Source organism: Balaenoptera musculus, chromosome 20 (genome assembly GCF_009873245.2).
Source record: "Balaenoptera musculus isolate JJ_BM4_2016_0621 chromosome 20, mBalMus1.pri.v3, whole genome shotgun sequence".
Taxonomy (NCBI): Eukaryota; Metazoa; Chordata; class Mammalia; order Artiodactyla; family Balaenopteridae; genus Balaenoptera; species Balaenoptera musculus.
In genome coordinates, this window is record NC_045804.1 from 2,049,728 (window position 1) to 2,065,121 (window position 15,394).

General features: G+C 42.8%; 1 long non-coding RNA gene across 1 annotated transcript in view; it reads left to right on the forward strand.

Moving 5' to 3' along the window:
• LOC118887555 overlaps positions 1-15,394 on the forward strand; it is a 47,407-nt gene that overhangs the window by 2,279 nt on the left and 29,734 nt on the right. The gene's annotated exons all lie outside the window — the stretch shown is intronic.

A 15,394-nucleotide genomic window follows, 5' to 3' on the forward strand; every position in this document is an offset into this window, starting at 1 on the left:
AAAGAAGGCACCGGTTCCACCTAGCATCTTGGCGACTTCCTGTTTGGAGGGAGTTTGGTGCCAACTGCGCCTGCACTCTACCGAGAGGAAATCTGTCTTGCAGCGAAGGAGGGGGGCGTCCACGCCCGCCCCCATGACCCCACTCCGAACTTTGCGGTGCGCTGGGTGTGAAGGCGGGTCCGCCCACATGAATCAGGCTTTCTCCCGATATCCTGTGAGGTCACGCCTACTTCCCCACTCCATTTTCCCGTTGAGGAAGAGGGGGAGCCAGTTGCCTGGCCCTGAACTCCGGGCTCCTCTGTTTAATGACCTGGTGGGATGGTGAAGTGCTCACCCAAACCCCCCGCCTGCTGGATGTGGAGCGAAAGGCATCTTCGCCTGAGCCGCCCGCCCAGGCAGCAGCGGTTCCCTCCCGCGTCTGGGGACCCCGTTCTTTAACCCCGTCCTTCCCTGCTGGAGTCAAGAACCCTCAGACACACTTGGACTTGTGGGTTCAGACCAGAGTTCTTGCTCCTGTGGTTCGGCCTTTGCCATGCCCATCATTTGTAAGGGAACATGGTAATAGAACCTACCCCACAGGGTTATCGTGAGGCTTGAGCCACTTAAAGCCTGTAACTTGCTTTGAACAGCACGTGGTAAGTGTGAAAGATGTGTTTGCCAGAAATATGATTACTTCCTGGTTCCTGTCGTACACCGGGACAGGTTCGAGATGGCGAGTGGGACAAAAATAGAAAAGTACTGAAAAGGAAGATGCCAAAAAGGGACCATCGTCAGCAACACAACGTAGTGGCCTAAAATGCCTAGTCCGAGTGAGCAGGTCCGAGATGATACTATTGGCAGCTGCTCCGCTCAGCTGGGTGTGCTGGCAGGATTTTTTAGGGGGTTTTTTGAACCACCTTCTTCTTTTTCTCTGCAATTAATTTCGAACTGGTCTGCAGTTTCTAAGACACTTTGCAGCTTCGGATGTGTCTAATTAGGCATCCATGCCAGAGGGTGAAGAAGTCAGGCGTGGGTTGGTGTTGCATCTGTAATAACTAGACTGCGTTTCTGGGCTGGCAGAGGACGTGGGCATGAAGCCACCACACGTCTTATGACTTCACTTCTCGCGCACCCATGGGGTCCTGCTCGCTCAGTAGAGTCTTTTGTGTGAGCTCAATTCAGGAAGCAGTATTCCTGACTCAAGTAGGGACTATCTCAACGTGTTCTCCCTGCCCTACAAAGGTCAAGGGCAAAACCGCGTGTGGAAGTCAGATATGAAGTGTGAATAAGGTTGGGGTGGGAGAGTGGAAACCCTACAGGCAGAGTTGACCAGGCAGAGGTCACTGTCCTCAGGGTTTGTCTAAATCTCTCCTTCTCTCTCCCAGAAATGAGCCTTTCCCTTCGGGTTCTGCTCTGACTCTCCACGTTTTGGGCCCTGGCTTCCTCACCAGCCTCATCTGTGTCCCTCATGTTGAGTTTAGTGGTTTATTTGCTTTATGGTTTGAATTTTGTACCCCCCCCCCAAATTTATATGTTTAAATCCTAGCTCTTAATACCTCAGAAGGGGACCTTATTTGGAAGTAGGGCCGTTGCAGATGCTATTAGTTAAGATGAGGTCATACTGGAGTAGAGTGTATGACTGGTGTCCTTATAAAAAGGGGGACTTTGGACACAGAGGCGTATGCACATAAGGAGAATTCCACGTGAGGGTGAAGTCAGAGATCAGGGTGTTGCTTCCACAAGCCAGGGAAGGCCAAGGATGGCTAGCAAACCTCCAGCAGTTAGGTAAGAGGCATGGAGCAGACGTGCCTTCATAGCCCTCAGGGGAGACCAACCCTGCCAACTCCTTGATCTTAGACTCTGGCCTCCAGAACTGTGAGACAATATACTTCTATTGTCTCAGCTACCCAGCTTGTGGCCCTTAGTTACAGCAGCCCTTGCAATCGAATCCAGTGCACGTCTGCCTTCCTCGCTGGAGCATGACCTCCTAAAGTGTAGAAGGAGACTGTTACCTAAGGACTGGGGGCTCTGAGGACAGGGTTTATCGCTTGGGAAATGCTTGAGAAGTTTTTGCAGAAGGAATGAAGGGAAATCATTGGAGGCAGGGATCTCAGGCTATACCTCTGCAGCTGTAGCCTCTCACACAGAGCCTGGTATCCCGGAGGGGCTGAACTATTGGTTACAATAAAATAACAACTTGGGACCCTGTAGGAGATGAAGAAGAAACACAAGACATGGTTCCTCCCTTCAGGCATCTCCTCTGGTTATTAGAGAAACCAGATCTGTCTGTATCCAGGAGACAATTAAGACAGAGGACCCTGGGCAGATGAGAGAATCTGAGCCACGGCAGGTATTAGGAGGAGCAAACGCAAAGGGCACTTGTGTTTCCTTTCAGTCTAGCTAAATATCAAGCCCTCTATTTCCAGGAATTAAATCATGAAAACAACAGTCAGCATTTAAACACAAGAGCTCTTCAATCTGTGAAGGTTGCACTCTTATTTCTATTGTGCACATGTTCATATGTTCCTTAAAACACGACTAGTTGTTTCTTGTTTGTGTGGTTGGTTTTCTACACTAGGCGCTAACTCCACGAGTACGGGGCCGACCTGCTCCCCCTCCTTTTCCTGCTTTCATAGGAACTCTTACATCGAAGGCATGGAGCTGAAATTAACAAACACCTGTGGAATAAATGATGCTTGTATATGTGGGTCTGTGTGTGCTCAGGTATCCAGGAGGTGGTTTGAAAAAAGAGTATTAAAAAAATCTGGACTTTTGGGACTTCCCTGGTGGTCCAGTGGGTAAGACTCCACGCTTCCACTGCAGGGGGCACGGGTTGGATCCCTGGTCAGGGAACTAAGATCCCGTATGCCGTGTGGCGTGGCCAAAATAAAAATAAAAATAAAATTTAAAAAATCGGGACTTTTAAGATCTGACCCCAGAATATGTTAAATATTATATTTAGTTAGAATATCTAAGCCTTAGGAATCTTGATGGACCTATTGAAAGGGCAATAGGTAAGGGACGTATAATGAAATAACTATGCTAACTGCAGACATCTGTGTCCCTAAGAGATTTTGTTACTGTATAGATGTGTATGAGGACAAGGTTACCTTTACCTGCTGTCTCAGTAACCAGTGAGAGAGGAGGGAAGCAATTAGACTACTGTCAATGGAAGATCCAGAATGGAGCGGGATTCAGAAAACTGATACTGATTTGGTGTTGGACTCACTCTTATCTTATTCTGAGCTAGAAAGTCCAGAGTTTTCTATTCATGACCAAAACATAATGCCTCAACACAGGCCAGAGATTTCTCAAAGTGCAGCCTGTGGATCTGAATTACCTGGGGTGTTTGTAAAAAGGTAAATTCCAGGGTCACTCCCTAGATCTAGTGAATCGGGGTCTTTGGAAGTGGGACCAGGAATGTGCAGTTTCAATAAGCTGATTCTTACCAGCTCATACGGTTCTGCACACACTGACGTCCAATTCTGATACACGCTGAAGTTTGGGAATCATTGGTTGAGAGGATAGTGCTAATGAGAACAGAGTTATAGATTTGATTCCAAACGGTCCAGCTGGGATGCATTGCCCAGGGCTGGTGTTCTGACTTGTGTCGTAAAGTTGAGAGAGAGAGAGAGAGAGAGAGAGAGAGAAAGAGTGAGTAGGGGTATAAGTTAGTTTGGTCCAGCGCAATCCATCACCACTACTAGGGAACACAAACAAACAAATAAACAAGCAACCCCAGTGCTTGCTTTTTACAAGTGTGATCTTGCTATAAAAGGTCACGGCTTTGCTGAATTACCTTACCTGGGCCTCGGTTTCCCCATCTGAAACACAAAGCACAGATATGAGTCATCTCTGAGGTCCTTCTCAGTTCTAAAAAATGATAATTGTACAGTTTTTTCTTGTACTAGCATACAATAATCCAGCTCTTTTTGCACAACTTTATTTCCAGTGTAAAGTAAATAATTGAGGCAACGTAAGAGCACTGAGCTGGGAGTCAGGAAGCAGGAACCTCGATCCTGGCTCAGGCAATAACCAGCTCGGTGACACGGGGGCAAATTATCTGATGCCTCTGGGCTTCATTTTCCTCATATGTAAAATGAGTTCTTTAAGTTAGACAATTCCAAAATCCCCTCTTAGAATTATTATCCTTCATGAATGATGATGAAATACGAATAAAAAAAACTAAGAGAATTCGTTGCCAGCAGGCTTGCTCTAATAGAAATGCTAAATCAGTTTTTCAGATGGAAGACAAATTCTACCAAAGGGAAACCTGGAACGTTGGGAGTGAAGGAAGAGCAACAGAAATGCTAAATATCTGGGAAAATATAATAGATTCTTTTTCTCCTCATAAATTAAAAAAAATATGTATGATAGTTGAAAGCATGTCTGATGGAGTTACAACATCTACAGACTTAGTGACCACTAAACATAAAAGGAGGAGGGTAAAGTAACCTATAAAGCCGGGAAGGGTTCTATACTCCCCTTGAAGTGGTAATATTAATGCTAAGTAGACTGAGAAATGTTACATTCATAGATTGTAATCCCTAAGGTGACCACAAAAAAAACCTCAGTTCACCAAGAAGGCATAATAATCCTTAATGTGAATATTTTAACAAGATGTATGTTAACAGGTATGTTTTTTTTTTTTTGTACTTTGCATTTTTTCTAAGAAATTTTCCATTAATCTAAGTGATCTAATTTATTGGCATATATTTGTTCATAGGAGGTGAGTATTGGTTTAAATGTCATAGACTCTTTCTGTTCTTAATGAGTTTTAGTAGATTTCCTTGAATATGTGTTTCTTCATTTTCTCTTTGTCCTTAGGAAAATTTGCAGAGACTTAGAATTTTTATTTATTTATTTTTGGCTGTGTTGGGTCTTCATTTCTGTGCGAGGGCTTTCTCCAGTTGCGGCAAGCGGGGGCCACTCTTCATCGCGGTGCGCGGGCCTCTCACTATTGCGGCCTCTCTTGTTGCGGAGCACAGGCTCCAGACGCGCAGGCTCAGTAGTTGTGGCTCACGGGCCTAGTTGCTCCGCGGCATGTGGGATCTTCCCAGACCAGGGCTCGAGCCCGTGTCCCCTGCATTGGCAGGCAGATTCTCAACCACTGCGCCACCAGGGAAGCCCAACATGTATGTTTTTAACAACATGAAGTAAAACTAATAAAGCCAAAGGAAGGAATGGACAAATCCAACAATTATAGCTAGAAACCAATTTTTTTCTTCTCTGCAAGACAAGGATATAGTAGAACTGAACAGTGCTTCAGCCAACTGGATCTAATTGACATTTACAGTATCCGCCACTCAACAGCAACATAATGCATATTATTTTTAAGCGTACGTGACATACGCCAAGATAGACTATATCCTGGGTTATAAAACAAACCTTAAAAAATTTTAAAGAATCCAAATCATACAAATTATGTTCTCTGATCATAATAGAATTATACTAGAAATCCATTACAGAAAGATCCCTGTAAATTTCCAAGAATTTGGAAAGATAAACGCAAACTTACCGTTAGACCCCGTAATCCCACAGCTAGGTATTTACCCAGATGAATCGAAGACTTCTGTGTGCACAAAAACCTGTCTGTGAAGGTTTAGAGCAGCTTTATTAATAACTGCCAAAGTTCGGAAGTAATGCAAATGTCCTTCGATGGGCAAAATAGATGTAAAGTGTTGTACATTCATACAATGGAATACCACTTAGCAATAATAAGGAACAAAGTATTGATGCACGCTACGGCCCGGATGCAGCTCCAAGGCATAGTGCCGAAAGGAAGCAGCCGTATTAGTATGATATCCTGGAACTGGAAAAACTATGGTGACAGGGAATGGACCAGTGGCTACCAGGCATCGGGGCAGCGACAAAGGTGTGATGACAAAGGAGGAACCTGTCAGAGTTGTTTTGGGTGACGGACCTGCTCGAATTCTCATTGTGGTGGTGGTCACACCAGTGCGTACATGCCTTAAAACTCTCAGAGCTGCGCCTTTTTCAAAAAGGTGAATTTTATTGGTCATAGTATTCTCTTATCTATACATTAAAAACAAAAGATGCATACGTCTATCCCAAAGAACTTTCCCTGCAGCCTGCCTTATAAATAGCAAAGAAGTGCAAAAAATCGAAATGTCTATCCATAGGAGAATAAGTAAATAAATTGTGGTATGGCTGTACAATGGGAAACAGCAGTTAAAATGAAGGAACTGTATTTTCTGAACAGAGATACATCTTCAAGTAGAGAAAGGATGGGAATATTTATATATGATATATAGGTGTGTGTGTGTATAGTAGTAGGATGCTATTTAATAAACTTCAAAACTGGCAAAGCAATTCTCAATATTATTTATGGATAAATACAGATTTAGTGAAATTATAAAAACCTGTATGAGAAGGATGATTACCAAATTCAGCATAGTGGATATATATGGGATTGAAGTGAGACCAGTGGGATGGTGGAAGATTATACACGGGTCTTCAATAATGTTGGTTATGATTTATTTCTTAGAAAAAGAGATCTGAAGTGTATATCACAAAATGTTTAAATCTGACAAAGTTGGGTGGTGAGTATATGGATGTTAGTCATATTATTCTCTATGCTTGTTTGTATACTTACAATATTTCCTTAAAAACTTGATTTTCCTTGTGGCTCATATCCTGGGGTATTCAATCTTCTTAAAGAGACAGTTGAGCTAAAGAGTTGGGCTTTGATATTCAGATTAAGCAGGTTAATAAAAATCCACAGTCAAGAAACTTGAACCATTTCTTTAAAAAGGAGATGCATGATAGAGGGCAAAGAATACGTGTGAGAGCCATCTTGACTTAAATCAGCTGCATAATATTAAATTCTATTTTGAATTGGAAGAAATCCATAAACTTACGTGTAGCTGCTTCCAAATCATGTAATTCTTCTAAGCAGCACACTTGTGCATGTTATGTGAGCTTTATAATCCCACCGAACAACAAAAGATGCGTTTTCTCTGGTTCACTTTTTGCTACTTTGATAGCATAGCTGTTTTCAGAAGGTGGGAGGTTGGGATTTTGGGGGTCTTTAGAAAGCCAGGTCTTTAAGCATTTTTCACTGTTCCTAACCCATTATGCGAATTCACAGCTAGTGGGTGAGACAAACATTAGACAAATGTAACACAAACAAATATCTTGTTCCGGCTCAAAGTTCAGCCACAGGACATCAACACAGCTGAAATAAATAGAAATGAGTCCAAAAGGCTTTGAAAATTAACCTGCCTTCAGTCAATATCTTTTGACGGGGTGGAGAAGTGAAAATTACCTTACCGGGGTTTTTGATGATTAGTGTACCTTTCTAAACATCTGGGTAATTAAAGAATCTTTCCTCCCTGAAAGGAGGATTTCAAATATTTGTAACACAATATTATCATATTTTGGCCCCATCAGACAGAGAATTATACAATTCTCAGTTGTGATAAGTACAATTCCATCATCTTAACTCTTCATGGTTTTTGGTTTTTAAACATTTTTAAAATTAATTAATTAATTAATTTTTTGGCCACGCCCCACGGCATGTGGGATCTTAGTTCCTCGACCAGGGATCCCACCCACGCCCCCTGCAGCAGAAGGGTGGAATCTTAACCACTGGACCACCAGGGAAGTCCCAGTTTTTTGTTTTTAATTGGGAAGCAAGGATGAAAGGTGTGAAAGATGACTAATCATTTTGGAAGGAGGTAGATGACTGTAGCCCATCCTTGGGCTGAACTAATCATGTCCTTTTCTCTCTGGGTTAGACTAAGTCCCACGTTTCAAAATCTCCAACTGTGTTCACCCCATAGTTGGGAAAAGGCACTTGGACCCTATATTGGTCTCTATATTCTCCTTTTGTTCTCCCCAAGAGGTACGGTGACCATAACTCATGAACTAAACATCTGAACTTAGGGTCCAGCCCATGGTTTCACATGTGCTCTAACAACGTCCCATCCCCCGAAATACAGGAAGTAGAGCTGCTGTGACCAAGCACATATGCTGGGCCCTCATTTCCTTTCGGTGTTCGAGATGCAGCCTTAGAGAGATGAGGGCTGGAGCCTGCGGTTACAGGTCTAGATAAGGCACTTCCAAAGTCGGTTGCTCAGCTCTGCTGATGAAGATTCTGACTAGTACCAGCTAGAGAGAGGTTGCAACAGCACGTTGCTGTCATGATGGATATATGCTTAATTATAGAAGTAATCCATGAACGTCTTCTCTGTGGATAGTATTTGGACAATATATAAGATTTTAGAGTAATAAATGGACGGCCCCCTTCCACCTCCGTCTCCTTAACCTCAGTCCCTTCCCGGGGGAAAGTATTATTGGTTGGATATAACTCCTTCCAATACAGCATACACTCACATAGTCTTTCCTCCACCTTCCTAGTAATCAAGGAAAGGCAAATGAAAGCAATCGACAAGGGATACTTTCTTTCTTATCCTATTGTCATTGCTAAAAATGAATGAAAATATCCAGAATTGGTTAGAGCTTGGGGAAGGCATTGTACATGGGCGCAACAGTTCTGGAGCTTAATTTGGTCACGTCAATGCATTGAGACTTGATTATCAGCCAGGCTGAGTTAGGAGACTGAAAGCACATTGGTTATTTGAATGAGAAAGATTTAATCAAAAGGACTGTTAGCTAGTAAAAATGATAGGACACCTTTCAAGGATCCAGAAGTAGCATGTGCAGAAAAGAAGCTCTTGCATCTAGGCTGAGGAAAAGTAGACAGTGAAGGAATGAAGGTTGAGGAGGGGTCTTCCATCCCCTACGCAAGGCTGAGACTTAGATCTCCTTGAAGGTCATGTGTCCACTACTGGAAAACCCAGCCACGGGTAGTGGAGAAACTGTGCACACAGCACGCCGTGTGGATCTGTAGACGTGTCCATGGAAGGTGAGACAGATGTCTGAGGCCATGGCCAGAGTGGCAGCGGAAACAGCTACAGTGTGGAGGTGTTCACGTGGCTGGGCCTGGGGTTGGAGCTGGTCTGTGAGGGCGGCCTCTCTGCTGCCTAAAAAAAGAGGCGCTGGGACCCAGAAGGAAGTGTCTTCCTGCCACTGCTGCCTTGCGGTTTTTCTACGGCAGCTTCTGTTGACAAAGCCCCACATTGTGCCAGCTGGTAGAGGAGAAATGTTTACAGGGTCCAGCTCTGGTTTCACAAAGCAGGGGAAAGAAGGGTAGATTTGGAACTGAGACAAGAAATTGATAACTGGCACAGACTTTGACCTCTAAATTCCATTTTTAAAAATTTAAGGAAATCATCACATGTGTACGTAAGTAGTTAGATAAAGAATGGTTGTTGCAGTATAGGAAAAAAAAATGGAAATAAGGTCAATGTTCCAAAGTTGAGAACTGCTTAGGCAAAATCTCTAAGATGAAGCTCTGTGTATTTATTATCACGAACATGTGTCTAGATTATTAGGTAAAAATATGTATTAATAGCAACTTTTACATTATAACCCATTAAAAATATATTTATGCATATATTTCTGTGTATGGGTAGAAAAAGACTTTGAAAGGTTTGGTGTCTTATTCTTCAACTCCTGGGTATAACAGCTAGTTCACAGCTGTTGTTCAATAGTTACTGAACAGATGTATTGTATTAGCTTCCTAGGGCTGCTATAACAAATGGCCACACACCTGGCACCTTTAGACGACAGAAATGTATTCTCTTGCAACTCTGGACACCAGAAGTCTGAAAGCAAGGGCCATGCTCCCTTGTCTCTTCCAGCTTCTGGAGGCTCCAGGTGTTACCAAAAGTGGGGTGTGTCTGCTCCCTGCACGAGAGGCTAGGTTGGTGGAGAGGAAAGTCTGCTTTATTCCCGAGGCTGGCAACTGCGGGGAGGGCAGGCTCGTGCCCAAAGGCCAGCTCCCTGACTGGCAACCGGGGCGAGAGGTTTTAAAGGGGAGTTTCAGGGGTACGTAGGCAGAGGAGGGGGCTACGTGTAGAGAAAGCACAGCCAGCTGGACCCTCATCTTGAAATTGGTCCTGTGGTGTCTGATCAGCGTCATCTTGACTGTCTTAAGTACAATAAATCTTCAGTTCCAGGGTAGGTTTGTTCCCATTTTCTTGAGGACTTGGAATTATGGCAGCTTATGTCACAGCCACAGTCTGGTCATCATGGAGTTAACTTCCTCCGCCTGGTGGGGTTTCAGTATCTCTAAGGCAGCTCACAGGACACGGCTCAGAATATTATCTAGAGCCCTTGAGAAGGAACCAAAGGTCCTTGACCCTGTTTCATGACTCAACTGCTATTATTTTGGCCTGTTTGCTTTCCTTTGCTTCTGCATTTTCTCACTTCTCTGATTAAACTTATTCTTTGGCTAAAGTTTTTCTACAGACAAAAGGCAGGTGGAGGACGTGGGGGGAAGGACGTTAGGGTCCTGCTCCGGTCACAGGCATTCCTCGGCCCGTGGCAGCATCACTCGAGTCTCTGCTTCTGTCTCCACGTACTTCCTCCTCTCCTTATGAGAACACGAGCCATTGGATTCAGCACCTATCGGATAATCCAGGGTGCTCTCATTTTGAGATCCTTAACGTAATTACATTTGCAAAGAACCTTTTTTCCAAATCAGGTCACATTTCCAGGTCTAGTTGACATATCTTTTGGGGGCAGTGGATGAGCACATTTGACCCACTACATGTATGACCAAATACATAGCAACATGTTACAGTGGCTTCCTTGGGTGGTAGGATTTATGGATAATCTGAATTTTCCTTTGTCTTTTTTTGCTTACCAGTATTTTTATGATTTTTATGCAAAGATCTTTGTATTACTTTTGAAATAAAAAGTAAAAAAACAGTTGGCGTATGACAAATGAGGGACCACATTGAGAAATGCCGATCTCATCCTCTTGAAGACATGGTTGAACCCACAGTTCACAGAACCCCAAACAACTGTACCCACTTAGAGAAGGAAACAGGGGGAGGAAATCAAGCAGCTCAGGAGGAGGGGCCAGTTCATCACGCAGAGACCTGTGTTCATGTATGCTCTAGGGCAAACCTGAAGAGCTCCCAGCTCAAAGCTGGACACGGAAGTTGGTAACCAGACGTCCACGCTTAGCCTCCTGGGCATCTGAGTTGAGCAGACTTGTGGTCTGTGCAGCCCTCACCGCCTATAGCAGCAGATCAAGTCTGGAATCTCCCTGCATCTCTTTCTTTCAGTGTAGACCTCCTCCTCCTCCTCCTTTTCCATCTCATTCTCAGGCTATGATTCATTGATTAATTCCTAAGAAGATGTTGCACCATTAAAATAAGAAGGTCTGTGACGTCAAAAGATCCAGGGATAAAAGGCATTTTAAAAGGCTGACATCTTCTTTTATTTAGAGAGGCAATCTTTCCAAAAGGAAAGAAAGGAAAACACGGCAGTTAAGGCATAATTATCTTTTAACTTTTTTTAAAGCTATAGTTTTATTTCCAGTCTCTTGTGTAGGTTAATCTTTTTTTTTGTTTTAAAGCTTGACGTTTAAAGCTAACCTAAAACATGGATGAATATAGAGTGCTATACTCAAGATTCTAAATGTCTTCTTGGTGATAGATTTTTTAAAATTGAGTTCATTAAAAAATAATAATCACATATTAATCAAAAGAAAAGAAGAGTATTCATTATGATCTTCAGAAATCATTGCTGATTTCAGATTGACACATTAACAATGATGTTAACATGTTAAGGTGTCAGTTAAAATGTTGTGAATGGATAATGATGAACGAATAAATACCTGAAATGTGAGAAAATGCCATGCTTTTTTAACTAGGACAATTTTTGTTGTTGTTGTTAAGAGCCAGATAGTAAATATTTCAGGCTTTGTAGGCTAGATGGTCCTTGTTGCTATGATTCAACTCTGTCATTGTAGTAGGAAAGCAGCGAGAGACAATACGTAAACAGACAGCATCTCTGTGTTCCAGTAAAACTTTATTTACAAAAACAAGTGGTGGGCCAGATTAGGTCCATGGGTGGTAGTTTGCTGACCCCTGAAAGAAAAAATCAGAAAGTTGCAATAGGATACCAGTAATACCGTACTGGCTCTCTAGAATCTGGGAAAGCAGATTTTTATCTGCTTTGTTGTTTTTCTTTTTATTTATTTTTGGCTGCGTTGGGTCTTCGTTGCTGTGTGCTGGCTTTCTCTAGTTGGGGTGAGCGGGGGCTCCTCTTCGTTGCGGTGCGCGGGCTTCTCATTGCAGTGACTTCTCTTGTTGCAGAGCACCAGCTCTAGGCACGTGGGCTTCAGTAGTTGCAGCACGCGGGCTTAGTAGTTGTGGCTCGTGGGCTCTAGAGCTCAGGCTCAGTAGTTGTGGTGCACGGACTTAGCTGCTCTGCGGCATGTGGGATCTTCCTGGACCAGGGCTCGTACCCGTGTCCCCTGAATTGGCAGGCAGATTCTTAACCACTGTGCCACCAGGGAAGTCCCTGTTGTTTTTCTTGTAAGAAGGAAATGCCAACATATTTGTAGCTATATGTGCTTTTCTTGGAATATTAATCTGGGACCAGTGATGATTGGTATAAAAGGAAGAAAGAGAAAATGAACCTCTGTCCTTGTGAAATAAATTGTTAGATTCTCAGAAACAAGAATCTTTTCAATTAATTCTATTGGCAATGCTTCTGCCCATGATGTTCTGGGAACAGATTTAATACATGCCTTGTAAATTCACCTTACTATACAGGGCTTTTGCCATATGGAGTTATGTGTTGAATGACTGTGGTTTATGTCATAAGATAGCTGAGTCTGGAAAATAATCAGTAATGACATACACAAAGGGGCTTGAAAGAATTCTTTTACACGTGATTTATTAATTCATCCTCGTTTATTTTTCCTATGTAATATTTGGTTGCAAGATAAAATTTAAGAGGTAAGTAAAACAATAGAAATTAATGATATTTTGGAGAGAGTATTGATGGAATATGGTTATATTCTGGGTTAACAGAGATAAAGAATCAGGGAGAATAGAGACAGACATGGATAACATGTATGGATACCAAGGGAGAAGGGGGGAGGGGTGGGAGGAATTGGGAGATTGGGATTGGCACATACACACTATTGATACTATGTATAAAATAGACAACTAATGAGAACCTACTGTATAGCACAGGGAACTCTACTTAATGCACTGTGGTGACCTAAATGGGAAGGAAATCCAAAAGAAAGGGGATATATGTATACGTATAGCTGATTCACTTTGCTGTACAGCAGAAACTGACACACCATTGTAAGCAACTATACTCCAGTAAAAATTAATTTAAAGAAAAGAACCAGGGAGGACTGAGCACATTAATTAGAAAGTGAATTGCTTTGAATAAGAATATCTGTATTTGGTAGTTTTGGTTAGTTGAGGAAATCACTAACCTCTTACCTCTTTACTTTAATGCCTATTAAATGCTTATTTAAGCAAGTCGAATAATAGGCATGAACTCGTGTCCTTTGCGTCAGTTGGGTTCTCTGGGATACAGAAGCTGCGTACACAAGATTTACTGGGCAGAAGGGGTCATCTGACTGCGATGCAGCTCTGATAGTCTCTACCAGCCCAGTGGAGAGCTCTGGAGTCCTGCATTGGTGGGGATTTTGCACCATGCTTTGCTCTGTCATTGGCAGGGCTGCCTTAGCTAAGAAGTGATCTTGCCAACCGCTGCCCTGGCTCAGTTAACTGCCTTAAAAGCTCTGGTATCTCAGGCTTTCATCTTCTGATCCATTCTTCATGCTGTTGCTGAAGCTACTTCTGCAAAATGTAAATCTGTCATGTTGTTCCATAGCTTAAAATCTTACACAACCTACGCTATTAAGGCCTAACTCTTTAGGAAGGCGTCCCTCATGGTCTCATGACTGCTCTCATTTTGGCTTTATCTTTGGCTACTTCCTGCTATGTACCCTGTGTCTCATCCATGTTTTTATACCCATATCCATTGTGAAATACCTAGCGTACCCAGACAGAGATAAGCCTCATTAAGACATAAATCTTAAATTCTGTCTTACCTGTCTGCATAACTCCCCCCCCACCCATACCACCTGGGAAGTTCTAGCAAGGTTGAAACTCATGTTCTTCTAATAAAGCTCAAATGGTTTCTTAATCTTTATGAAGATGACAAAAGGCTGGCTGACTTTAGCGGAAAACTGATGAGTTTGGATTTGAACACGGTGCTTTAAGCTGATGGCGTGAAACCCGAGTGGAAACACCTAGGACTTGGGGAGTCTGGGGGTGGGAGAGACATTTGGAGATAAGAATTTTGATGAGGTCAGCATAGATATCACAATATATTCTGTGAGAATGGATGAGGTAGAGTTTTGGAAGAATGATTCAATGTATTTGGGTGCAAGTAATAGAAATACAGTCAGTAGTTGATTACTTACCTCTAGACCTATTGTTGTTCAAGCATATGGGAAGATTCAGCATTGGCTTGGAATTTCCTTGATGTCAGGGGACAGTCTTGGCTTCTATGTTCTTCTCTTGACCGTCCCTCTTGGTGACAAGATGGCATGGCTCGATACTTCATGTTCTTATGTGATGACATCCCAAGAAAATAGGGATGGGCAGGAAGAAATGCTTTTCTCCTTGTATGCCTCTCTTATACGAAGTAAAATGTTTCCCTGAACCCCTAAGAGGTCTTCCCTTTATCATGGATCAGAAATGGGTCACATGCCCATCCCTACATCACTCACTGTCAAATGGGAACATTTTGCCATGATTGGGTTGAACACCTTGTTCTATTAGTCAGGTCAAGTGAGCATGGCAACCGTGAATGCTTGCTATAGAGTTTACCAAGACCCAGGACTGGATCACAGTTTTGAGAGAAAGAACATGAGACTAAGACAAAAAGACAGATAAATAAGCCAGTGGTGTTGGTTGGGTAGAAAGTGGCCATCAGTTTTGAATGAATCAAAGAATTCAAGAGGAACAAGGGCTGAGTAAAGACTGAAGAATGTGACAATGAAGAAATTGTTGGTGAACTTTAAGAGCAGTTCTTTCCATTGAATGCTTGGGTTGGAAGCAAAAGGTCGTGGAGTCCTGGAGCAATTCAGTGATGTGGAAATACAGGTAGAACCTGTGTAATGATGTTTTTAGAGCTTTGACAGTGAATGAAAGGGGGGTGAGCCGGGAAGGCAGCCAGAGGTGGGCAATAAATGAAGTGAAAAGTGAGAGGGTTTTCAAAACGAAGGGACCTGGGTATGTTCAAAGGCAGGTGGGAAGCAGCCAGGGGAGAAAAAGAAATAGAAAGGATGTAAAAGGAGTGGAGAAAAGTGGGTCTCCTGGGTTCAGTGGAGGGTAGAAGTGAAAAGCTCACTTTGGAGGAGGAGAGGCGTATGATCAGAGAATGGAGAGAAGGATGAAGAATGTTGGTGGATGTTTTGAGATGTTAACAAAAGAAATGCAAAGGCTCAAAATGGATCTTAGAGAAGCAGGAGGTCTGGTCATCTCTAGAATTTACA